The 25,520-nt window shown below is 38.7% G+C and overlaps 1 long non-coding RNA gene across 17 annotated transcripts in view; it reads right to left on the reverse strand.

Moving 5' to 3' along the window:
- Positions 1–25,520, reverse strand: part of LOC134522240 (uncharacterized) — a 167,088-nt gene that overhangs the window by 36,987 nt on the left and 104,581 nt on the right. For 6 of the 17 annotated variants that reach the window (XR_010072983.1, XR_010072984.1, XR_010072981.1 and 3 more), the window contains 2 exons: positions 8,469–8,633; positions 1,434–1,548 (listed from right to left, as the gene is read on the reverse strand). This is a non-coding gene — a long non-coding RNA (uncharacterized LOC134522240). Of the gene's footprint in view, positions 1–1,433; positions 1,549–5,687; positions 5,811–8,468; positions 8,634–13,682; positions 13,768–14,652; positions 14,755–25,520 lie in introns of those variants that run through there. The other 11 variants (XR_010072993.1, XR_010072992.1, XR_010072995.1 and 8 more) reach the window with 4 other exon arrangements.

Here is a 25,520-nt window from a genome sequence, read left to right on the forward strand (position 1 = left end):
TAAGCTTTCCTTCTGAGGGTAACGCAGATCATGAAAGGGGCACTGAAGTACTCTTACAGAGCGTATTAAGATCCTGACCCCAATGTTTCTCTACCAAGATCCCAACATTTCCCACTTACTTTATCAGCATCAGTTTTTATAAAGTTCCTGTCCTTTACCCGGGTGAATTTGACTGACTTTCTTTCCAGCCTTTCTCCTTTGATCCTAATCACCTGGGCAATGAGCTAGTCACTAGAAAAGGAATTAACTGCTTGTTTATTGGAAATCAATTGAGATGTCTGTGTTTCTTTTCATTTTACTGTTCAGGAGAGATGAGGGGCAGGGACTGTGACTGTGCCCGTTCTCTGCCTTAGAGTCTTAACAGCATGTTCAGTAGCCAGGACTCATGAGCTGTCTTGAGCAAAGAACAAATAGCACCAGGGAATCTTCAAAATGAGAACTTGTACTAGCACTCCCAGTACTAACCCTGTCCATGGCTTACATAGAAGCGATGTGAAGTAAAATTCTGCTGCCTTAGAACAACAGGGCAAAAGAGTAAGTAATCCTTGTTCAGAGCAATAGGAGCTATTTTTAGAAGGTTTCTGACAACTCTTTTTCCTTGTACAGCTACCAATAACAAAGGGGCTTGCTGCTGCTGCTGCTGTTGAGGGTGCCAAGGGGCAATGCTGAAGACCTGCTGACAAACCGTGTGCTGCACTTGCTGCCTGCTCTCAGCTCACCAGCTGCTGCCATCATCCGTAGGGAGGCAGCTGCAGCCCAACCAGACCAGGACCAGGGCACCCCAGAGACCACCTGCTTCCAAGCATTCCCTATAGGGAGACCTAGACTTTAAATCTGCCGGGAGAGGGGCTGCCACCTCCTGCAGGGACAAGAATACAGCAGGAAAATTTGGGAGTAAGACCCAGTACTTGTCCTCTTTGCCCAGTCTCCACCGGGGCACTACAATATGCTAGGCAGGTTTTGCTACAGCTGACAGATGGCCTTAATCTTCAGTGTTATTTCCAACCTTTTTTTTTTTTTTAAATTGTTGTCCTGTGCTCATTAAAAGGCTGGGAGTGCTCTTCAGTGATTCACTGTATTCATCTTACAGATAGCTTTCTATTAAAATAAATGTCTGTCTTTCTTGTATGGGTTGTTCTGTTTTACACTGACAGTTTAACTAATACATCATTATTTCCTTCTGTTAAGCAGCAAATTACAGTTACTCCAGGCTTATCCATTGGTATCTACACAGCTTCAATGAAATACCGTCCCCCTGCCATTTCAGGTCATCACATTTCTACTGAGAAAGGTGATGTTTGGACAATGTGAACATCTCAGTTTCTATTTTCAGTTGTGTTCTCTTTATCCCAAGGTCTAGCAAATGGCTGACAGCATTTTGAGCCAGTACAAAATAATACCTTCTCTACGGAGCAAAAAGAACAAAAGATTACCTTTTTGCTGGTTTTCCTTCGTAATTCAGGTGATTCGTTGTCGAAACTGTAGTTCAGTTGATTTTTTCAATTGCGGAAGCTGTGTCCAGTCCTGCCTGTAATTAAGATGGATTCTCTGAGGAGCAAAAAGATGAGAAGGGTGACAATGATAAGTGTAAAAATGTAGGCTGAACAGGAAATGTTTGTAAAAGTATCATTGATAAAACGATAGTATGATCCCTTAGGTGGTGTCCTGGTCACATGGGACTTACAAAGCACGCAATTTGAGTGAGCAAAATCGAGCTATTGAATTAGCTGTAGGAACAAGGGATAAAACCTACAGGTTATATTAGTCAGTAAGTTACATGGTGGTTATAATAATCCCGTTGGGGTTTAAGATCTCCTATCAGGATAATTACTGATATATTAATGTAATTTTTCTCAATATATCATATAGGACCACTTAGCCATTGGGTTAAACTCGGTATAGTTACATAGCAAAAAGGTAGTCCTTTCCCAAAGGAATTTACAGTCCAAAAGTTTGTCAAGTTTTTGGGGCGTGTTGCTATTCTCCCCAGTTCCTAACAAAGGAGGCTAGGTGGTATAGACAAGCTACCCAAAAAAACCCAACCAACAAAACCAGTGCTATAATTGTAAGGCTGTACATACCAGGACCAAATCCTGAACAAACAGATCAGATTTTCTATCCGTTTCCAACTTGATTGGAAAGAAAGCAACAGACCTCCTGATTCTTACACTTCTAAACTGACCTAAACTCTTCCCTCACCTGTTCCAGCTTGTCTCAATAAAGCTGTTCATTTGCTTTAGGATACTTTTTCTTCAGTTTACTCTCCTGTTGCCAGTAATTAAAGGTAGTTAGCAGCTCCCTGGCTACTGTGAAGAGCAGCATTACAACTACTTTTCCAGTCAGCCTGGAGAAGCCGAACTGCCGCTAAATGGGGCTGCTTTTTTGAAGAAGTCAAAGCTCCCTCGGAGCTCTTTAACAGTCCCCTCTGGTAGTCACGATTCACCGTTTGAAAAATACTTCTCCATGCCAAAATAATGACTCATTTTGTAAAATGTCAATTAATGCCCTGCAGAGTCTGCAAAAAAATAGGTTTGTTTTTAATGAATTAGGGTTAAAATTAGTAATTAATGTTTGAATCAAGTGATTATTTTCTTGATCCTGCCTAAAATTAAATTTGGGTATAAGCACTTTGAAGGCAATGAGCGAGGAATCATTATTATTTAATCAGCTTTAAATTGCTTACATAATTACTTACATGAGTGACGTATTTTAATCTTGGGATAATTAAAAATAATTAGTATGGCTTTATCACAGTTTTAATGTGCAAAAATCAAATTCATATTATTAGTGGTGCTTGAATACTTGCTTTTTTTGATGGAATTTGTCTGCAAATTATTGCATGAAAGTTAATGAAGCTATCACATAAACGCATTGCTTGGAAAGAGTGATTTGGAAGGGATGCATCATTTATCTCTGATCCCACGTGAACTCAGCTCTGTTTTATTTTTCAGGGGGTTTTATTAAAGTTTTCTGAAATAATAAGCACTTTTACAGCCAGTACAGCACATAATGTGTCTTGCTGCAAGAAATAACAAACCTTGGGCCTTATTTCTTTTGCCTTCTTGCATAATTCAAATGTAGATTCCATAAATTCAGTGGAATCACAATGCTATAGACTGCATATAACTGAAACTCAGAAACAACTGACAAATTTGAGTATATAACTCAAACACAGCAAAAGTTTTCAACTTTTTAAACAACATGGACCAAACCTTCACCTAATCCTTGCTATCTAAATACTATTTCACAGTCTGCTAAAAGACTTTGCTTAAATAGGAATGCAAGATTAGGAAAATAGTTGAAGTATTTTTACCTTTTAAAGCAATCTAACTTTAAAAGGCAATTTAAGCAGTTTAACAGATGGAGATAAAAAAGAGGAGCCAGTATAATGCCATTAGCCAGAAGTGCTTTATGGACCACATTTATTAATATTTCTCATTAGAGAATTACACTAGGGTTTTGCGATGCAGTCTAGACCATGGCTGTGGTTCACTTATTTTTATAAAGAGGAGATAATTACAAAGTTCAGAACAGAAGTTTGCCAACAGTTCAGGATCTTTGGGGTTTTCACACCTACCTCTTATAACAAACAATCCTTATTTACCGACATATTTCTCTAGCTTTAGCAGTTAGTGAGTGCCTCAGCTGAATCTTTTGCCACCAGCTCGTCTAGACAGGGCTGTATCTACTGGTGATCTCCTATTTCATCTTCTGCTATGCATCCTCTTGCCCACGCTACTCTTTCTTACCAAAGATGCTGCTGTTATGCCTGCCTTTGGCATTTTGCTGCGGTGGAATAAGCATTTTCCTTCCTTGCTCACTAAGGATATCGTCTATATTACCAGACCCAGAAGGGCCTCCTGGCTCCTGGGCAGAGTGATGCCAGCTCTGGGTTGAGATCAAGCACTCGCTATACCTGCTTCTCCTCTGACTGCAGTTTCTGATTAGCTTGCAAAAAAATTGAAATGTATTTATTCCCAAAGCATCCCTATAAAATAGGAAGCACTACTTCCCCACTGTACAGATGGGAAATGACAACAAGAGCTCAGATACTCAATTCCAACGGAAACGATGGCATTATAATTGTTGGAAAACAAGAAACAAATAGTAGTTTTCACACAAGATGGGTGTGATCAGCACTACACTTCTCAGATATGTCTTGGTCTTGGGATCCGCCAGAACTTGTTCACCGATGATTTGAAAAAAGGGTTAAATAGTCTTGTGAAAAAAATTCAAATTATAAAATGTTATTTAGGATAACAAAGTCCAAAGGCAATTGAAAAGAGCTGCAGAAGAGTGTTGCAGTAATGAGTGGCTGAAGTGACTAAATGGCAACTAAAATTCAATAACAGTAAATGCAAAGTATTGGTCATGTGAAATAAATAATTAGACATTGGATGTACAAAGTCAGGTTTCAAATTTAATACCTAGGCTTTGGAAAATCTTTCCAAGTTTTTGTGGACCATTGCCTGGAAACATTAGTTCAGAGTTCAGTGGCAATCATAAAGAAACTAGAACAATAGAATTATTAGGAAAAGAAAAGAAACCATAGCAGAAAATCTTATTAATTCCATGGTGCCCCTGAGTCTTAAACACTACAAAAATTATTCTTACGGTTTGGGCCTCCAGTGTGATACAAGAAGGTTCTTGTGCAGCATAGAAACAAATGCGTTTCACAGGAGCCTAGGCTTCCTCTGACCACTGAACCATCCTTACTTTAAATTCAGTGATCCTTTCTCCTGCCGGTATACACCCCGGAAAGGGTCTTGTTGAGAAGCTCTGGGCTTCTCCCTCCATCAAATGAGTTTCCTTTAGTTTTTTTTTTTCCCCACCAAAAAAATATTAGAAATACTGTTTAGAATCTCCCTTAACTTGATAGTCAAGACGAAACTGATGAGTCTGGTCTCAAAGTGATGAAAAAAAACCCCTAAGAAACCACATATTTTTAGCTTCATTCCTCATTACTATATAAGTTTTATTCATGGATAACATTGTATAATGCCTTAAATCATATGGAAATAACTGTATTTAGCAGCAGTGAGAAAGAGCCCTCCTGGTTTCAACAACCTTTTTCAGACATAAAAGCAGGCAGGGGGAAAGACTTTATGACAAGTAGCCACGACTTACAAAACCACAGTCGCACTTAGTACGTCTTTTTTTGATAAAGGTTCCAGGAAACTTCCCAATTTCCAATTAGTAGTGGAATTAAAGCTACAATTTCAGCATATCTCTACATTAGCAATCAATAGCAACTACAGAGGCTGTGCATTTACTGGCTGATAAATAGCCTTATCCCTCTTTGCATGTGGAGAAATTAAATATAGAGAAGGTAAATTACCATGTCCAGATAGCAAAGGGAACAAGATTCATCTCTTCCTCAGTCTGAAACTTTTTCTGATGGGCCAAGCTATCTTGTTTACGGCTTCCAGAAAGTTGCTGGTGATCAGAGTACAGTTTGTGCAGGCTTTTTCTCCTCCCAAAATAGCCAAATACTAGCTAACTGTTAAAAAGTTGTGTAAGTTTTGACCACAGTTGAAAATATACTTCTGGATTTATGTTCATGAAAGTCATAAAATGACACATGCATTCCTCCAAACTAATGTCGTATTAGATGTGAATTTGAAATTTGCATTGTCAGATTTTGAAAAATGGCAGGGGGTGTGGAATTAAAACTAAAAAAACCCAACCTGTTAAACAAAGAAATTTCCAGTATCTCTTTACAATTATGCTGTCTATATCTAAAGCTGGAAGAAGAATGCATTAAGAACACTAGGCTAGGTTTTCAATGCTGCCTGGAGTAGTTGGATCCCCTAAAGAGAGAAAAGAAGTAAATATTCTGTTAGCTCTACTGGGATAAATTGGCTGGTTTTGTCAGTAGGGCATTTCAAAAGAATAATCCATATAGCTGTACACACACACATAAAATAATGGCTTTCCAAAATGGATACATATAGAAGTCAGCTTTTCTATGTAGAAAGGTTCAACAGACCCTGTAATGACAAAGCAGGTAAGTTACTTGTAACTGCCTGAAACTGGTCCTCCCGGTGATATTCTTTACTGCAGCTGAATGACGCTCAAACAGATGTGAAATTGTTTCTTACCTCTGAAAGCCAGAGGAAATGAAGGGAATCTCTCCCAGTCTCTCTCTCTCCAAATGAATTTTCCCACTTATTAATATGAGGAAGAAGGACACATGCCAGCAGTCGCAGGAAATTGTTTTCAGAAAGCAATTTTTGATCGATACAACTGAATGATCACTATTAAGGGTGATTATTAAAAAGGAATTTCACTGTTCATATCTTTTTGCACATTATGTCATTCACATGATTTGTTGCATAATATCACTCCAGTAATATTACTTTTTTTCCCCCTTGCTCATCTGGAGAAACCACAGATGATGGACTGCTATAGAGACTTCCCATAACTACTTTCAAACATGTTCAGCCTCACTAGTTTTAGACAGACCAGCCCATAAAAAATCTTCAAACATACTGAGAGGTTCCATGTGTGTCCCAAAACCAATATACACGGCAAACTGCAATCTGTTTAAAACTGCAAAATCCCTCAAAATAGATTTAAAAGACAGCACAAACCTCTACTCCCACTCCTTTTATATTATTGCAACAGTATGACTCGAATGTATTCAGAGTAGTATCACCAACAATGGAAGTTGAAGTCAGCAGGTGCTGGAATGTAATGTCTTTTCCATACACTCCAATTACATTAAAGTGGCAGAGGTTTGGGATTGTCAAACTATTCAGTTATTGATTGGCTTTTAGATAGAGAGCACTTGTTTCCAGTTTCTCACTTTAACCCTGTGTTCCATTAAACTCACTACAGTTAGCACTCAGAATAAATTGCATTTTGGAAGATTAACTAAGTCAGATGGTAAGGCTAAGTGCACAATCTATTCTCTCTCTCACCAATCACTTACAGTTCATCAGCTCTTGCAATAAAAAAAATGAGAAAGGTAAAAGTCTCAGAAAGAGCAGGGTTAAAAGGGGATGTTATGTTTTAATCACTTGATTTTTTTTTTCCCTTTTCCACAAAACAGTGGACTTTGGACTGCCAAAGGGAAGACTGAGCCATTCTTTCATTTCCTGGTTGAAAATACCCTAAGAGATGATTGCTTCACAAAACCACGTCAGGATGCATTTTCTTCTGTTTAAGCCAGCTTCCTCACAGGAAGAATGATCATTTGATATTACAATTAAAATCACCGCTAAAGGATCAATAGCTAATCCTACAGACGAATCCCATCAACAGTATCTAAAAGGCTTTTGGCTAATTCTTTTTAAAATGTGTCTCCACTGAAAGCAGTGGAAGTACAGTCAGTATTAGGGGAAGAAGAATTTGGTTCCCTGCATTCATATCACCCTGTGTACAGCTGTTTCAGTCCTGCAGTAAATGCTACAGTATGATTTAATATGGGATGCTGTAGAACAAAGATGAAAATATGCCAGATAGATTGTAAAATATTTTTTTCTATTTATAGTTTCTTCACGGTCTTCTATCTTATATGGAGGAGATTTTTAATAAATAACTGCCTTTGCAGAACCACAAAACATCATCACTTTATACATATGACAGTGAGAAGAGAGAGACTGGCATCCATCCATGTGATTGACACATCCTGCACCACTGAAATCCTTAGCTCTTGTTTAGTCTTTCCCTAGACAGAACCTCTACAGAAATCAACAGATTTCCATTCATTTAACTTTGTTCCCTGAAAATCCCTTCCTTTGACTCTAGATGCTGCTTGGCAAAGCAGTTAATGTATGCTTAAATGTAAGGTCAAACGGGTCGGTTGCCTCAGAGCAATGGTACACGGTGTACTCAGAGAGGCACTGCTGCAGCCAAAGAACAGAGGTCCAGCTGCCATCCTGTGCCGGGTTTGGCACTCATCTGACTGTTCTGTGAGCTGATTCAACTTGCTAACTCAGCAGAAATCTATTCATCCTCTCGCTGGTGCGTTTCCTGCTCAGTTAGCAAGCTGAATCAGCTCACAGCAAGGTTCAGTGAATCAGTACAAGGTGATGGAGGAAAGCATAGAGTGAGGAGCTGGGGAAGCAGGCTGTCCTTTCGGCAGAAATGAGCTGTTGTACTGCCTTCTCCGTGTTGTGTAACTTCACTCTGAGGTACTTTAGTAAAATCTGGTATTCACCTTTCTGGAACTCTGAACACAGATGTACCTAATAGAAGATCTTCTGCTGGCCAGTTGAGGGGTGCAGCCATAGGCACTGTAATTACTATAGAGAAGGCTGGTGGCAGCTAAGGCTGCCAGGGGCTTACCAGTGCCTCCCTGCTGCAGCTCTGGGCCCTACATCTGAACCAATAGCTCATGCCAGCGCTTCTCATCTGCTTCAGTGCAAAGCTGGAGGGCTTGCTTTATCCCACCCTTGAAGGCTATTTGGTAAACTTGGTCTGACTTTGTGATAAAACGCACAACGAGCAGATGGCTCACCTACCCTGTCAGCTCTGCTTGTGCCTCCACCAAAGGCATAGTGAAAACTGCGTGGTAACAGCCATCATCTTTTGTGTGGTGATCATGGCCTTCAGCTTTAAACCTGGGTGGTGAGGGAAAGCTGAAGGGAGATGAGGAGAGATAAGGAGGTTCAGCCAGGTGAAGGGCCCTGTGGAAAGATTATAACAACAATGATTTCTTTTGCACTAGAAAGGAACGCTGTGGAGCCTACTATACATGATGGCCCTGTACTGTTTAGAAATTTAGAAAAGTATAGCCTTGAAAATGAACCTGAAGGACAAAAACTGTTAGGATGAAAACCCTTCCTGTCTTCATTGGTTTCGTCCTTTGACCAACAGAAAAGCAAGGTGCTGTAGAACAGAACAGGAAAACAAGTGCAATCTTCTTTCACTGACTCACAGCTCAGCAAGGTTGGCAAGTGTTTTTTTGAAATGAGTTTAAAGATCAATTACCAGGTTAGAAGTTAAATCTTTTGCAATTTCTATCATTGATGAGCTCCAGGGAGAATTCCTTTGTCAGTGGCACCACATCAGATCAGAACGCATCTTCAGATGCCGTCAGTGAACCAGAAAGCAGCAAGAGGATTTCACAGAGGGGAAAGAATAGTCTCGCGAGTCTCTGAAATGAGTGCCTTGCTGGTTTGCTGAATGTGGGCAAAATCCAGGATTAAATCTGCTACAGTTCCTGCTTTGCTGTCTGCTCTTATCAGGCTTTATATCAAAGACAGATCAAAATTTTAATCTTCATTCATCTTGTACGTCTATTGAAGAAATTTTAAAAAGAAAACACCAAACATACTGGGGTCAGGTTTGATTTCCTGATTATTTCCTTGTGTTAGGCTTTTTACAATTATCTGTTCTGCTGCATTTGTTTTTTCCTGCACTATGGAACATTTGGCTCATACACATGACACAAATGTGCATCTTCAGGGCATAACAAAATGCTCTGACATCATTTATTTACTAGAAACAGTTAATGGGATGAGCAGAGGCCTACTGAGTATGAGAAAGAATGCCATAAATTACTCTCTGCTCTCTAAGAAGTAAGAACATGAAAAACATTAAACACAAAGTCCTTTATCCTGAAAGTCCCACAGACTACACGGTGGGGAGGAAAGACCATTGCACTTCATTGTAAATATGAATGGAAAGTATGAATAAACAAAAATAATATTAAATGCTGCTCCTAGTCTTGTTGTTGAGAAGAAGTGACAACTTCTGGCCAAGATTTTTCCTGCGTGCAGAGTCCGTTGAAAGAGATGTGGAATTAGAGGACAGAAAGGATGTGAACAAGCGCAATGAATCTAAACATTAAGTCAAATGCTGTGCATGGCTGCAGGCCTCCAGTCTCATTATTTACGGATTCTTTTCTTGTAAAACACAGGCCAAACGCTCAAAATGCTGTAATGGTACTTTCCAGATTTGCCTCCTTTCTTTTTAGTCTTTTCCAGACACCACAATATACAATACATACTAGCATTTAGAAGATCAACTTTTATATTTTACTAGCTGGCAGATTCACTCTGAACATGGCTGTACTTAAGTGTTTGGTTTAATTACTTCTGCCTATGAACTCAGAGGTCACAATGAAGGCAAAGTGCTGGAACACAAAAATTAGGAGATGATCATTGCAAACTGGTTTTGGATAAATAAATATTTGAACTGGCTTACATATAAGCTTGAATTTTCTGACGAAGAAAGATCAGAGGAGATGTAACCATACCAAAGATTAGATTCTTAGGGGAAACATAAATGCCTCACAGAAATTATTTTTCCTGATAAATCAAAGGCAATTGTTTTGTTCCCTTTCACATGCAGTCACAGGAATATTATTTAAACAGTAAAGATAATATAAAGCATTTACTGAATGGCCTGTGCTGAAATGGTCACTTCAGGAAGCAAAAATAAAAGTACAGACACAATTTATGTTGATCTGTAACACAAAGGGATATTGTTGATCTGTAAGGGGTATTGTTGAAGTCTAAGACATTGTCTAATGAAAGAATGCTTAAATTGTTCTCCTTTTACAGCACAGATAATTGACTTTTCTCTGCTCACATACTACATCAATGATGGAACCACGTACAAATCTCAGCCTAGTCAGGACCCACTGGACCAGGCTGCCAACCTATGATGAGTTAACAGTTCCCTTTTTCTCTGAATGGTCAGATAAATAATTGGTATAATAATCATACTGGAATGGCCCACACTGAATCCATGGGGATTCCCGTTGAAAATCCCTACTTCCAGGGGGTGAGGTGATTTTACAGCTCACGAATGGGTTGGAGGTATTTTATTATTTGTCGGTTGACCAGGAGATGGCGGTAATTCCCTTTGCATAAATAAAGGTCAAAAAAGATACTCAGAAATGCAGACAAGGCGTTTAGGGGAGGGGGTAAGAAATTCAGAAAACAGGCTGCCAGAGCTAAGTGAATAAAATTACGTTGCAGATAACGGAAAGAATATAGGTAAGCTCTTTTTATTCTTTCTGTGACTACTTTCACTATTTCTTTGGTGTCTGAAAGAAAGACAAATTATTGGAAAGATATACAGCTCCCAGAGCTTTCAGTTAGATATTATTTTTAGCACTAATCACATCTGCATATTGCAGAAAGAACAACACATTTCTAGCTGGCATTCAGCAGCTGTATGTTAATGTTATTTGTGAAAATATGCACGAAACATTGTACGTTAGAAAGAACTTGAATATGCAGAAGAGACCACCTTTCCCCCAGGTACCTCCACAGTGGAATGCACAATATTCTTGTACCAGTGCCTCTAAACATGCAGCTTAGTAGCACTCCTCCATGCTACTGTCCCTTTGTGTTGTATCCCTCTTCCCCCCTTGCAACTTTATAGATAGATTACATCAATTATTGTGCTATCCTTGGAGCATACCGTGGGTATGTTCTGCAAATCCTCTTCTGCCTCAAGTCTCAGCCAACCCTTTCACCCTACTTACAGCGCTCCTGAACTTGCCTTCTGAAAGAAGCAGTAGGAATTTTGTGCCTATGCCTGAAACTCCTCCTCTCTGGCCTGCAAATTCCATATGCACAAAAAATTATTTTGAAACAGTTTATTTCACTCATTTTGCTCAAATTCTAGAAATATTCTGCAGAGGGAACATCCAGGCAGGACTGCTGAAAGATACAGTGCATTTGGTGTGGCTATTAAAAGGTATTAATGATAACCACACTTCAAAATCCTATTTATTCTGGAAATATAAGAGTTATAAATTTATTAAATTACCATGACAGATCCATGTGTGGTATAATTGATGCTGCCCCATTAATCTCAATCCAAAAGATATATGGTGATTTTTACCAACCGAGACTCTGGCAGAACGAGTGGAGGAATATAACATTCCCCCTTTGACCAGTCAAAAGAGTTAACATTTCAAAAGTAATGATGAACAACCCTGGCAAACAGCTCACAGAAGCTCCCATGAGAGACATTTTTTACATCAAATATTCATTCTATCATTACAAATATACACCATCAGTTAGTCAACAATGGTACATCAATGTAAGAAAAGGCAAGGGTCTTTCTGTAAATCATGTTTTGTGGATTTTAAAAGACTTCTACAGGATAGATTATGTAAGTAAGGATTGTTGGAATAGGACCTTCTCTGCACCTTTGTCATTTTACTTTCTATAGGTACGTGTGATGATTTCAGTGGTCTGTCTGAGCCATCTCTGCTGCCATGTGCATCTCATAGAAAAAGTATTTATCCCTGCCTTGTAAGTATAAACTCCTTCTACTACCCAGACAGAACAACTCCTCATGCTGCCTTTTTGCAGGCTGGCATTAGCTACTTCCATATCACCCCGTCCTCCATCACCCAGACATATAAATTCCAGTCCCTTCAAGGTTATAGTGCCCTCCAGGCTTACACTGAAGCACTGGAGATAGTACACCCTAAGTTCAATAGCTTTATGCTGGATCACATTATGTCAAGAAAGAAAGGATTAAAAAGTCACATTAGCACAGTCTGGAGCATTGCAGAGTAAATTCACATCACCCAGAGGGTGGAGGACAGGTATGGCCTTTCTAGCAATAAATCTTGTGCATCTACAAAAGCTAGTCCAGTTTTAGCTAGTTGTGGATGCAGCCAGTCTCCACTTAGGAGCTCTCTTTATCTTAAGGGCCTTCCCTCCTATACTTCCCTCCTATAGCTTCACTATCAGTATTATATATTGATTAGATAATAGTATTATATTATTGATTATATACTGATTTAGATTTATATTGTAACCATCGGATGAAGTTTTAAAGATTCATTTCTTCAGCGTCAGCTTGTTGGGTTTACCCCCATATAGTCACAAAATCATCAAAGCAAAATCTAGACTATTTGCTTGAATACACCAAACAAACTATGAGTTAAGTGTTTCTAGTGAAAAAATCAGTTAGTTCCAACAAAGACAGGTGCCACAGCACAACTCAAGTATGTCAGAAATAATATGACTAGCAGGTAAAATGAAAAGGTCCAAAAAGCCATTGTCCATTGCTGTTTTACTGCAAACTAATCTGCATGTATATGGAATATGTTACTGATGATAAGCTTCAGAAATTGTGTTTTTGTTGAATGTGATTCACTGGAGTAACATGTGTCTCAGTGACAGCATTTCCTGTTTATTTAACCTCAATCTAATATTTGATCATTAGAAGGAACTACTTCTTCACAGTGTCTTATCTAGACTACCTCTTCACATTTACCTTTAAAAACACCAAGTTCTTTCCTTTTGTCTAATCAAAACAAACTTTGATTTAAGTTGTGCTCCAGGCCTGTCATTTTCCAATATTTTGTAATCTGTTACCCAATTAACAAGTATAATTCTCCTTTTTCATTTATCCTTTACAAAACCCAAGCCTTTGCAATTTTGGCCAGACACTTGCTGTCTACTTCCTTGATCCTAGTCAGAAATCATATTTACAGCAACTATATATTCTTAAAAGTTTAAGAGAAAGAAAACCAAACCCCATTAGGGTCAGTGATTCTATTTCAAATCTAGGTCAGGACAGACAGCCTCAAAAACTACTTGTCATCCAATAAATTGATATCCACTTCAACTCAACTGAAAGTTACGGCTCCAAGAGTACAATAGAACATGGAGTTCCCCACATCTGGAAATCAGAATCATGCTCACACTCAACATCAATTTCCTTCCATCGTAACTTTCAGCTAACGTCATTCCAACCTGAGCACTGGTGTCAGCAGATGTGTCCTCTCACTTAACCATTGCAACTTTCTCCAAATGGCCTCTAATCTTGTTGACTGTCAAGCTGCAGGAGAAAAAAAATCTGTCAATAAACATAGCTTCAGCTTCCTAAGTCCCTCTGTAATTCTCATTCCAGTCAATGTCAGAGTAATTGCAGTTTCATATGATCAATGTCCTAGCCCAAGTACAGTCCTCCGTCTGCATAAATATCTCCTGATCTGTCTTTTCACCTAGCCCTGGGAGATCAGTAATTGTTTTCTATTATAATTGTTTTACCATTTCAGTCTTTAGCCTCAAGTTCAAGGTGTCTCTGAGTTGCCATCCATGTGAATGTTATTCTGTTTTCAGCATAATGTCCTTCCTCATTTATACTGTCATATCTCCTTCTCCTTTCTCAGTGAGAATTGCCTGTCCTTAGAATCTGTATCTGGGTAATGTAATATTACAGCCTATTTCCTGAACTGGCCACGTCTCAGTTGCTCCAATTACACTAGATTTGTCTTTAAGCAGCAGATGTCCTTGCTCTTCCAATCTTGTTTCCTTTTTCCCTCCCTGCCTCATCATGCCCTCCAGCACACAAAGTATTCACCTGCTAAACAGTAAACAGAAGCTGGGCTGCCTCATTCAGGCATTTTTCATACCTGTCTAAATGGAAGAGGGGGTTGTTGTGCAGTTATTATCTCTGTGAAACAGAAATCTAGACTCTTATCTCAGGTAGGGATTAGCCCCAGTTTCAACAATAGGAGGTGCTCAGTAAAACTCTCTAACATAGACAAGGCAAAACAACGTTCCCAAATGAGCTTCCCCGTATTTGTAGCCCACGTAAACTCCTAGAGAGTGAATTGTAACTATTCATGACTAGAGGGAGGCCTGTATATCAGTTGTAAAAGAGCATCTGTATCAGTTTCTGGTCACCAGCTGCTAAAAACTAGAACAAACATCAACACACCTGTGAAAAGACAGGTCCGAAACTCATAGATGTCAGTGGAGATTTTCACTTCAGTTGAGTGTTTCTGGATGTCAGAGTCCAGCTCTTTGTCATACAGCTTATAATGTGGAGTTTGCCATTTATTTCCAGAGATATGTCTGCATTAGTAAGAAGACCATAATATGTCCTTCCTTTGTCCTTAGGCTGAAACAATTACAGTCCATCTGTCACTCTGCCTTTTATTCCCAAGAGGATAGGCAGGTAGTCTTATATTTTCTGTTTTACGTCTCCAGGAACCCTGGCTGTACTAGTGCTACGACTCGAAACACCAGAGGCCTTTCCTCCTGCTCTAGGGAAATACAGCTTTACACCCAAGCTCATCAACGGTAGTCATAAAAATGGCATACGGTTTTCCAGCTCACACAGTCACTGCACATTTTATTTCATTTTTATTTTACTTGAGTACATGTATTGCATATGCATTAAGCAGGCTATGCCAGAAGCACCATTCCACAAACATATTTAACTCGACAGCCTGCTCAAGTGGAACAGCAGTGTTGCTCATTACACATTGGGCTGAAAGTCCTCCCAGAGCAGAGCCTTCCAATGGAAGCTTTCCTTCCCCTCTCCGACCTACCAAGAACACAGGGATTGCTATTCTCTGCTGCAGTTCTGAGCAACACATCCCCATGTTGTATTCAAAGTGGATGTAGTCAGGATATGACAACCCAGATAAAGGACAATGTTGTTTCTCAGAATATGCAAATAGGATGGAAATTATAATCTGCTGTCTGCAAGTTCAATAAAACGAAACCAAGCTGTCCATGTATATTTGCTCTCACTAGTGTTACTTTTTGAGCTACCGTGGGTTAAGTTAAAATTTCTTATCTAACTACATTCAAATTACAGAGCAGTGGCATGTATGAATTTGTCCTTCTGTAATTTCTTTCATTCTTTCATTTTGTCTCCATTTTCTCGCATTAAAAAAAAAGAACATTTGTCATTTTAAGTGCCTACAACTGAGTTGAAAGGATGACAAAAAGAATACATGTTAGATGCGTGATTAAACATTCTGAAACTGAAACATGTGAAGTATCAGTGGCATGAGGTAACAACCAAAAAAGTATCACAGGGTTTTCATTGTGGCATCTCTGAGGGAACAATAAAATATCTTGAATCCCTGAGAAAGCCTAGTCAGGTATGTGTCCGCTTAGTAAGTTGAATTCAAGTACAAGTGAAAACTAATTTTATTAGAAATATTTTTTCTCTTCTTCTCACAAGCTTAACCAACTTCTAGGGCTGAGGAGGAGTATAAGTTAGCCAGGTCACGGATACCATGAATATAAAATGTCTAACTCGTATTAGCTCTTCTGTACTCTATAAATGGTAGTTAAATGATCCTCACAGCTCCCAGGCTAAATAACTAGCCCAATTTTCCAAGGGGAAAAGTGCCAGCTCAGGTGCCCAATCTGGCATGGACATAGGCATTCTTTTTCGCTCAGCCACCTGGACTGAAGCAGAAGATACCTTGCCTTGATCAAAGTCAGATACAAGGGATGGAAAAAAATCCAGGCCCGACATTTCCATCTTTCTCCTGTCTTATTTGTAAAAGAGGAGATGAGAAATTTAGAGAAACATCCTGTGGAGCAGCGTGCTGTGCCCCATGTGTGAGGCTCGTCTGCCCACTAGCAGTTAACTCAGCTTTCCTTTTCTGTGTTTAGTTTGTCTATTATAAGGTCAGACTTGCTGCAGAGACCAGGGGAATTGCAGTCCCACTGCATTTATACCATTACAGCGTTAACAACATTCTCTCAGAACCAGCACTCTATTTAGAGCCAGTCCAAGACCCATCTTAAACAAGTAAAGCTCACTATTGTTACTTTTATTTATTCCACAGGTGCTATGAGCCAGATCAGAAAGAAACTGTACTGCATCCAAAGCTGCCCTGATTCCACAAGAAACTTGTCCTGTCCTGCCGTGTCACCAACCTGCCCGGGACAGCGGAGGTCTCTGCAATTTCCCTGAAGGTCACTAAGAGGTAATTCTGTATTGCTGACATACACTGTGCACTCTCAGACTGCAACCAAAACAAAAATTCTCATAGAAAGATCTAGCTAGCGTGCCTTTAGGGATTATAATTACCATCCTTAGTCCTAACTGAGCAGAAAAGAAATGGCAAATGTCATTTTTACCTCAAGCTCATAAATATTTCCTGTTGCTAGAAAGTAGATGTGATTTCCCTCCTTAGGATAGGTGGTTTCCTTGGTTTCCTGGCAAGAAATGCATATATTTACAATACTAAGACTCTTAGTCAAGTATATGTTGCCAAACATTCGTGTCCTAGAAATACTGCTGTTTCCGATTAGTTATTACACCAACTATGTATAATGCCATATGGCCTTAATAACATGCCTGTCACTTTCAGAGAGTAATTACTTCAATTTTGGCAGCATTAATCTGCAATATTTGCTGTCTCTTTGGATGACATCGTAATGGTGCAATGTAAAAGTGATCAACATCTCACAGGCTGTGAGAAAGGCAGTGTCTGAACAGATTATGATTTGCACAAGGCAAGGACATTTTTCTTGAAAAACAATGAATTATTTTCAGTAATGCAATTTTTAGGAATATTTGGGAAGGGAGGAAGGGACCACACTACTCATATAGAATTGCTAAAAAAATACAGAACAAACCCTGCCTGTTTCCAGATCACTCCAAAAAGTAAAAAATACAACTGCAAAATAAGAAAAAATAATTTATGATTATATTCTGTGGTCAACAAACCAGCTAAGAACACCACTCATATTTTTAGCTTGAGTAAAGGCTTTAAATTCGTGCACTAATCTAGTTCTGGAGGAATTCTAATTGTAATTGCTAGATAAAAAAGAGGTGCTGTGGCTTTGTAACTGATTAGAGATCCTCTACAAGAGTCAATGAGCTGGATATGGCCGCCCTCTAGGTATTGCAAAAGTGCTTCATAAATTTGTGAAGCATTAGTTCACATGTGACTAATCATATATATCAGTGTAGTCTCAAATGACTTATGATGTGATTTGGTCTCATTACCCATGTAGTGAAGTGATGTCTGCCACTATTTTAATTGCTTGCAAGTCTGAGAAGTGGAAACAGAAGTCAGAATTTGTTAGCCTGCACAAACACCAAGTAAAATTAACATGCTGAAAGCCTGGACTTATGTTCACTTCATCCTGCACACACATAGACTAATATGCTGTCAAGACTACACATGTTCTTAGCATTATTGCCATTAGCATTCCTGCTGATGTGAATGGAAGTAAAGTCAGCATAGGAGTCTGAGCAGAACAACATTACCACAAGGCAAGACAAAAAGCTCAGAGATAGTACGAGTCTGTACCATATCTTCCCTGTCAAATCACTTACAAGCATCTGTGGAAAATCATTGGTATCAGTCATAGCTTTGATATATGATCATGCTTAAAATTATCATCCTATGGTTATACTAAAATATCTGTTTGCAAATCTTTTCTAGGCAGAAAGCAAGCCCACCTGCTTTGAAAGACCAGCAATGCCTTCATTTGCCATTCTGTTGCCTTCAGATGCTCGCTCCTGACCATGAGCACGATACTGCATGTACTGAATAGCCTGGATACTGAATAGAAGCTGCATGTACTGAATAGCCTGGATGCTTACATACCCACTCCCAAAGTCAATATCCACACACTTATGCCCATTTAACATACTCTAGATGTTTGTCAGTGTGTGGATCTATTCCAGATTTTACAATTAAATTAACATAATATTTACATAACATAACATTACATTTACATAATATTTACAGATTTTACAGTTCTATGTGAAATTTGGATAGATATATGTGATATGCTTCATTGGTGTTAAAATAAGCTATATACATAGCAATACAAATGATACACATTCCATTGAAAAGGAAAATTATTAACACTATATCCTGTTTTAACCTGTCAGTTGGGCATACCTGTAGAGGAAATCTCATACAGGCATACAATTAATGCACTTGCACAGAATCCAAGTCATTATTTGTCATTACCAGTGTGCTGGCCATTACTCAATACAGAACAACACCTCTACATTGAAAGGCAGGGAATTCAGTGGCGCAACAAAATTGTGGTGTTCCTAATGAAAGAAGTCAGTTTGGATTTTCAAGGATTCCAGTGAAACAGAGCGGCCTCTGTCCCTACAGAATGAGAAAGAGATTCGCGACAGAATTTGAAAAGAGCAGTATCGGAGGCTTTGTCTGATTATGGGGAAGTGGGCTTATTTCTAGGCCTGGCAGTTGATTATTATATATGTCAATTATCATTTACTATGCACAAGATCACGATCATCCACTTTTACCTCCCACCACATATTTCACTGTAAGCAAGCAATAGAGACATTCCTTCAGCATGTTCTACTTTTCACAAACTGCCACTCTTATTTCTAACATTATCATTACAGATTATGTTTTGTATATAGGACAGAATGATTAATTATTTTTGTGAAACCACACAAGCCAATAAATGAAAGGCAGAAGGTACTTTGGTATAAAAATCACAAGTCCAGGTGGGTGTAAACCTACAAAATAAAACAGCATTGGGTGTCACTATGGCCAGTTGCAATAATAAAAACAGGCTTTATATTTGTAGGATATACCATAGCATATAGAGCAAGAGAGTCTCTTTTTGGTGGTGTTTGCTATCAATTTCAATGTCAAGAATCATATTTATTTCACTGAATGAGTCCAAAACAAAGGAGAATGCCTATACTGCATGCACTCCTTTGCTGCTGCTTCATTGCTCTCCTCTGAGCTCTACAAAGCACTCAAGGACACTGACCTGCTTTTCATACCCTCAGATACAGTCAGGCAATTCCCTAACAGCATTTCTATGCCATATCATCTAATCCTGTGTAAAGATTTTAGGTACCTTTGAGCAAGAAATCCTGCACAGCAGAAGTCACATAATCATATTAGTGCAGCTCTCCACAGGGGCTAAACAGCCTTGTGGAGAAGGACTTTGCTGAGCAGGGCTTCGCAAGCCAAGCTTGGCAGCTCCCTGGTGGTAATTCAGGTATTTGCTTTGTGCTGTGCAGGCACCCCTTGGTTTTCCTTTACCTAAGAACTGGATCACCCTCAGCTTCACTTCTGCTGTTTCTTTCCCTAGCCTGACTGGTTCCACAGGCTTTTATGGCAGATCAAGAAACAGACTTCTGATTTATGTATGTGGCTGCTGTTGAGATACTATTTTATATTAACTCCTTCATTTCAGCAGGAAGAACTGCTGCATAGCCAAAAAATGAAGCTGTTGTTTCCACATGCTAAACAAGCAGGGACTGTGCTTCCTTATTAGTACTTGGCAGAATTTGTGTCCACCCTCATGAGAACTTTAACATAAAGAAATTAAGTAAAACGTGCCCATCACTTTTCTGAGATCCTCCATTGCTAATGGGGCTTTTTTTGTCCCTTTGCTCACTGAAGTTTAGTCTGCTGTCAGAGTTAGCGTATTTCTGGTGATTACAGATTTATTATAAAATTATTGGCGAAATATTTACTCTGGTTTCCTACTCCTATGTGCCGTAGAGTACACCATACCCTAGAAATATGCTGCTGAGATCAAGCCTGAATTATCTGTGAGGAACAAGAAAGGACAATCCAAAAGAACAGAGTGATCAGTCGTCTATATGCAATAATTTGCCTATAGTAATCCTGACTGTCAAAAAGTCACAAGACTTTTTTTTTTTTTTTTTTTGGCTCAGAGAGCCAAGGAGGAGAGGGACCTCCAACAAGAGTTCACAGGCAGGAAATGAAATGGCAGAAGGGATTTGGGGTACCTGTGGTTGGGTCCCAGAGTGACCAAGGAACACCAGTCTCAGCCGCCTCTGCTAGCTCACTTGCTCTAACAGCAAGGATTCAGGATACCTCTCAGACCTTATTCCAACAGCACAGTTGTCAGCTCATCAGGCAACCCAGCCCCGCAGGAAAAATGCATTTGAAGTGCTGAGGAGCTGCTTAGGATTGCCTTTACCATTCTTACGGCAGTATTTTGTACTTCTAAGCTATATAGGAAATCTGTGAATTATATAAACTATATAGGACTAGCATCTTTCAATGTTTATGGGACATCCTGAATGATTCAGCTGCATTGCTGGGAATCTGACGTTTCTCAGTTCTAAGAGGCTGCTTAGATTTAAACAGCTCTACTTTGTTTGAGTTGTTGGGAATGATCAGTTTCTTCCTGCTAAAAGTCAATGGTGTGAAAAACATTTGAGATGCCACCAGCAAAACAGCTCCTCCAATTGAAGTGCTTGCCCAGAGGTCACATTTCAGAAGGGTGGGAAGTCATTGTGTACCTGAAAAGTACCACCCTTGCTGAAAAAAAAAGTAACAGCACATTTCCTTTTCTCTTTGCTTCCCTGTTCCTTGCAAATAGACGGCAGCATCTACTGACGCAGAGATCCCAACAAAGGAGGTTCCTCATAAGGATGTGACTTAGTGAAATGAGAGTAATGGAAGCTTACATTTTCTCACTCCTGTTCCTATAGCTGCCAGACTTCTGAATCTGAAAACTCTCCATTGGTCTCAAATGTTTAAATGAACATAAAAATGAGGGAGCAAGGCAGGCAGGTGGGGACTGGAAAATATCATTTCCTAAAGAACAAAACTAAATACAGCATAACAAAGCTAAACATTCAGAAAGTTTCAGGAACATAGTTTATTTATTAAAGAAATTCAATGTCATCCCTATGGATTTTACAAACCTTGTCATAAAAACAAAGTCATTCTGACTGAATCGATCCACTCCAGAAATGTTGGAGATAAAACAGATACAGAATCAATTTTCTGTGATTTAAGTATTCACTATGCATCAAATATGTACTACACCATACATCTATACTCCAACTACCAAATGCGTACTCTTAGCCAATAACAAATGTAAGACAAATCAGTTAGAGTAAACCTCGGTGAAAAAGACTTAAGTTAATTATTTTGAGTCCATATTTAGAACAGGCTAAAATAACGTATGTAGTTTTTCTATTATTCAGTTGTCATGTGGTAATTCATTAATCCACAGTAACTCAATTGTGTATCAGATCTTTAGTGGCTCATCTAATTATGTAAACATGTTTAAATGCATAATTATCACTTCTTGCATGTTGCAACTCCACACTTAACTGTTAAATTAACAGTCCTTTTATCGTTCTAAATATCCAAGTGATGGAAAATTATAGCATATTTATGTGAGAAGCTAGATTGTATCTTAATTTTTCTCTATTTTTCCTGTCCAAATACAAATAATTTAAATGAGAACTCTATATCTAAGTAAAGAAATCCTGTCCCTAAATACCCTTGTGGTTCTGTACCCAAATTACTTGCTTCTTTCAGCAGTACTGCACAGCCTTCCAGAAGATGGATGCAAGCACAGTGATTGTTTGTTTCAAGGTTGCTATTAAGAAGGAACAAGATCAATGCTGTAGGTTAACCCGTAGTGGAGGAATGCAGCACCTGGGTGCAGGGTGTAGTTAGCAATATTTATGCTTACCAGGCTATTCATTCTCTATGGCCTGCAGTGTATATCTATAATTTCCCAAGACAGATCTGCCATTACGCACATCACCCAGTGAGTGCAAACAGGAAGATTTATCAGCACATTAACCAATGACTTTATGAAGAACAAACAAATATTTCCCTCGGAGAAATTAAAATTAAATGTCAGTGGCATGGCTGCCAAATATTCATCTGTACTCAAATTGGTTTGTACTGAGATCAAGGATCGGATACTTTTTTAACAATTATTAATCTGCTGAGGGTCAAACTATGGAAAGGGGACCCAAGGATGGATTGGTGAGTAAGGAGAGAAGAGAACAGAAAATCAAAAGAAAATAAATGAAAGATTACTGGAATTAGCAGAAATCTACTTGTTCTGCAGAAGATTTTAAGGTATCAGCATCACTTGTCTGGTTACCAATGACAAATATGTGTCAACAAGGCTCAGCATTGCCACTGTTGTGAATACCAAGGAAATATGCTTAGTTGTGTGTGATCTCCAAAAATTCTTCCAAACACTATAGAAAACTATGGCTACAGATAAATGCTCACAAAGACTGACACGGTGGCATGGCATTGGATTTAACTCCAGAGTCTAACCACTTCAGAAACATGAACACCTCCTTTAGCAGCTTTTTCTGCAAGCTTATTCTTACATACACGAAAAATAGGAACCAGTTAAAATTTTCATCCTTTCCAAGCTTACACTATAACTAGGAAAGAAGCAGTATCAGGTGTTCTTATCAGTCTATATACAATACAGTCACAGTAATGAACCCTACAGATCCTACATAAAGGGACTGTGTCCCTCCATTTTCTCTGTGTGAAAGCTTACTAGTAGCTGCTTCTGCTGGAAAACTGATTTTCTGCTAAAACTGCTGTAAAATGAAATGGTTGTTTCAAGTGCAGCAATGCACCATGGGTGCAATTTAACTTACAAAATCCCAGCCCTCTTCATGGACATCTATAAATCTTTGCCCTTTAGACCAGAACTATCATGCATCCCAGCTTGCTAAACCCTCCTAATTTAATGACACACATTTATTTGGAAATACTGTAGCAGAACAGCTTCAAAAGCATTACTTTGGCATTATTACACTGTGAGAAATTATGGTGGTTTGGGGTCTTCTAGCCTAATTAGATTCCATTTTGTTCAGTCATCCTCAAATGAAACTTCTATTTTCAAAGGATTTTGTGAACAGTCTGCTAATGAAAGAGAATTTATAGTATTTATGGGGCAACAGTATAAATGGAATTTAATAGCCAAGTGCCGGCAGGGAACCGTCTAATCTTTATCGAATGCTGATTAGCAACCAAGGATTTCTGTTGAGATAATGAGCCCTGGACTGGCTTCCATCCAGTTTTTGACACTGGTACCAATGTACATCTGCTAATTGCTAGAGGAATACATATAATAACTGAACTTCGACTAATTAGTAGAGATTTAACCAAGTCATTGAAGTTTGTATCTGTGTAACTCACAAAAATATCAAAAGTCAGATAATCACCACAGGCACTTAGTGTACACCTCAGTTTATCCTATGCAAATAAATTAAGAGATGAATTTCCAGAACTGGGTGACCCCTCAAGAAACTTAGCACTGGAATGAGAACATATTACAGTAACTTCCATCAGTCTGGACCTAGGAACTAAAAATGGTCCCATGCCAAACTAAGTAAGCCCTGCACACCCAGAGTGATTTCAGGCCCTCATAACTTAATTATCAGGTCCTGAAAGTTGAAGTAACCAAGCCAAAATCACTGAATTCTGAGAACGTCAATATCTAGATCCACTTTTTCTATCTTCGCTAAAAGGTCACTACACTGAAACTTGAGAGCTTACGTTAGACACTCACTTGCACAGCCAAGCACAGATTTTTTTTGCATTTCTAGAACCAAGACCCCAAATTTTTTAAGCTTTTGTATTTGAATGGAATTTTGTCTCCACAAAACATCATTTCCCTAAGTGCTAATACAAGTTTAAAAATTCCTGACTACTTACGTAATTGCAAAAAATTTCACTACAAATTTCAACATCTGTAAAAATGGGAGTGAACCTGAGTCAAATGCAAAAAACCCCAAAACCTCAACAAACCAAACCCTCAGCAAATACTGCTTTCCTTCTCCTGGTGCCTGAGGAACAAAATGATTCCACAAGCATCACACTCAGGATGAGTGCAGCAGAGCCGAGTTCTGGTTCCCCTGTCACCCATCAGAACCTCCTGTAACTCCAAAGGTATCCACAATCCTTAATTCGGGATACCTATCAGTGCATGTTCTTGTCACAGCATTAGGGTCTCTCACCAGTTACATACCTGAATGATAAAGCCCAGCAATGCACTGAAGAAAGTTTATTCCCCTTTTCCCATTGTGCCATAAACCTTAAATATCCTCTAAGTGAGCAAGAGGGATACTGTCACTAACTAGAGTCTCTTCAACAAGTAAGGATAAAAGACCCAATAATTTGTGGATGCCAGAGGATAGGTGTGACTGAAAAAGAAAGAGTAAGACTGCTGCCAAAAGAGTTCCATACAGCATTATAAGTAACACAGATAGAGGGGAATTTCAAAACACTTATTTGATTAAATGAAACTTGAAATGAAAAAAAGGAAAGAATATATGTTCCGTCCAGCTAAAAAAATGCACTTCCAAAATACATGTAATTGCTAAAAATACATGGCTTGGAAAGGGGAAGCTGCAGAGATAATCAACCTACATAGCATTTCAAACATATTGTATTAATGTCATAAATATATACACCTTTAGTGGGTTGATACTGATTGTACTTACATCTCAACGAGAGAGAAACAATTACTTCAGATTCAACAGATTTCAAAGCTGAAATGATGCATCTGAGAAACGTCTTGACGTTACTCTCTTCTAGATAAGAAATTCAGGTTCTTTTAACCCAATTCAAGATTGCGAAGAACCTAAGTCTGAAACTAATCTAGAAATAAGAGGGTGAGAAACCAACTGAATAACCTTATGCAGAAGATGTGCAAATAATTTCATACTTATTAGCATACAAATCAGTATCACAGTTTTCTGGAAAAATTTCTCTAAAATCCTTTTGGAGCTTCAAAAGCTCTGCAAAATCTGTATTGATGGCATGATCTTCTATGGGCACCTCCTATAAAGAATTGTTCAAGCTCTGTCTCTTTACAGTACTTCATTAAAAAAAAAAAAAGGATATTTAAATTAGTATTCACCTGTATCCAAAAAAAAGAAATTAGATTTTATTGCAGAGATGACCTTCTGCATAGCTCAGAAAATAAACTTTGTTTATGTATCTATCAATTGTAGCCTGCAGCTAACCTAATTTTTCTAATTAATTTGTTTCCCGTAAGGAC

This window comes from Chroicocephalus ridibundus, chromosome 12 (assembly GCF_963924245.1).
Source record: "Chroicocephalus ridibundus chromosome 12, bChrRid1.1, whole genome shotgun sequence".
Lineage (NCBI taxonomy): Eukaryota > Metazoa > Chordata > Aves > Charadriiformes > Laridae > Chroicocephalus > Chroicocephalus ridibundus.